At 45.0% G+C, this 1,932-nt stretch overlaps 1 pseudogene; it reads right to left on the bottom strand.

Moving 5' to 3' along the window:
* Positions 1-1,808: 1,808 nt before the first annotated feature.
* On the bottom strand, positions 1,809-1,932 carry LOC148370028 (U2 spliceosomal RNA; annotated as a pseudogene).

Genomic DNA, 1,932 nt, shown 5'->3' with positions numbered 1-1,932 from the left:
GCGCATGCGCACGAGAACACTCATTTCCAAACCTTCGGAATCTCACCCAGGAAGCAAAATGAATGACGGCAGGAGATCGACGTCTATTTGGACGAACACACCAAATATTGCCATTTAAAAATAACCCGAGTTTCGTTTTAAAGTGTTCTCTTTGTGAGGAGCTCGTACAAAATTTAAGAGACACGCCTTGTGCGTGTGGGGCTGAGCCAAACCAGTTTTATAGACGCAACCCTTTTAATTACTCGGTATGCACGCAAGAATATGAATTTTTTATTAAGTGAGTCTTGGCACAATGCAAAAATATCAACTTTCATTTTTATTCTTGTCTTTGAAACGGCAGGTGGCATGACGAATTTTTGCTTGAAATATTTGCCCATTTATCTTAACACTCGCAGACAACTGTAGCTGAGAGACGGGCATTGAAAAAGCTGCGGTCAATCATGGACAATTCATCACATCCACTTCACAGCATCATCTCCAAACGGAAGAGCAGCTTCAGCGACAGACTGCTGTCAGTGTTGTTCCACGGACAACTGAGGAGGTCATTTCTTTTTCATGCCTTGAGGCTCTTTAACTCCACCCGGGGGAGTAAAAGCCCACATTAAACCACACCCCCACACTATCTATCTATCTATCTATCTATCTATCTATCTATCTATCTATCTATCTATCTATCTATCTATCTATCTATCTATCTATCTATCTATCTATCTATCTATCTATCTATCTACCTACCTACCTACCTACCTACCTACCTACCTACCTACCTACCTACCTACCTACCTACCTACCTACCTACCTACCTATCTATCTATCTATCTATCTATCTATCTATCTATCTACTCACCACGACTTCGGCTTTACGCTTTAGACTGCCCTCTCCTTTTAATAATCCCGCTTTTTCAAATTCAAACAACAACAAACAATCTTGACTCGAGACAAATATTTCAGTACAGTGGACTGGGCCAGGGTGGAGGGCCCCGTATAGAGAAAAAAAAATCCCTTATTCTTTGCCAGAAACATTGATTCCGTGTATTATCTCACATGTTATACAACTGTATGTCACAAGCCAGAAACGGAGACGGGACCCAATAGCATTCGTTTTACACAGTTTTATTGAGAAAGAGAGCAGTGCTTGCTTCTACGATCCGATGATTGTCGGACACGGTTAGCTGATGGCAGGAACGCGGAAGTGGCACTTCCGTGTCTAGCGATGATAGTCGTGGGCGGCAGGAAAGCTGGTCGATAGCCGGGACGGGGGAGCAAGGGCGGTAACAAGTCCAGAAAAAAGGTCGGCAACAAGTGTCAGGCGGGAAACAGGGCAAAACAGGTTGATGGCCGAAGAGTAGGACAGAAGTGGGTACAGAAACAGGTCGGCAACAGGTAACAGGCAGGAAATAACAGGGCATGAGATTGTCGGAAGGTACGGAGCTTGCCTAGCAAAAGCGTAGCTTAGCAGGACGGAAGCCGGGGGCTTTAAACGAGTCAGGGAACCAATCAGCGACCATATCTGTTGGCGCCAATAGGGCAGCCGCAGGTGCCCCTAATCAATAATCATGACACTGTATACGTGCAATGTTTGATCAGTCGACAATTATGGCCGACTACATTTCCTCAGTGAGGCTGCAATGTCGGTAAGAGGGGGGGTTTTGGGGTTTTTAAGGGTTATTGATCTATCTTCGTTATTCATTATCCATTATCCGTTATCGGTCAGTTCATAATACGCTACAAAGCCTAGGAGCCGGGACACTTACTCTCAGCCAAAAGGCCAAGCTAAGGTCCTAGCCCTAAAGCCTTGCTGCGATCATTGCGAATGCACCGTTCCCGGAGGTACTGCAATACCGGGCCGATGCATGGAGTGGACAGAGCAAGCTCATATTCCATCTCCGAAATGCAAAAATCCAAAAGTCAATAGTACACAATCTTAGATAC

Source organism: Urocampus carinirostris, chromosome 3 (assembly GCF_059441175.1).
Source record: "Urocampus carinirostris isolate Australia breed hairy pipefish chromosome 3, RoL_Ucar_1.0, whole genome shotgun sequence".
NCBI classification, from domain to species: Eukaryota; Metazoa; Chordata; class Actinopteri; order Syngnathiformes; family Syngnathidae; genus Urocampus; species Urocampus carinirostris.
Note: the sequence above shows the minus strand (reverse complement) of the source record. Positions and strands in the feature narration are given on the sequence as shown.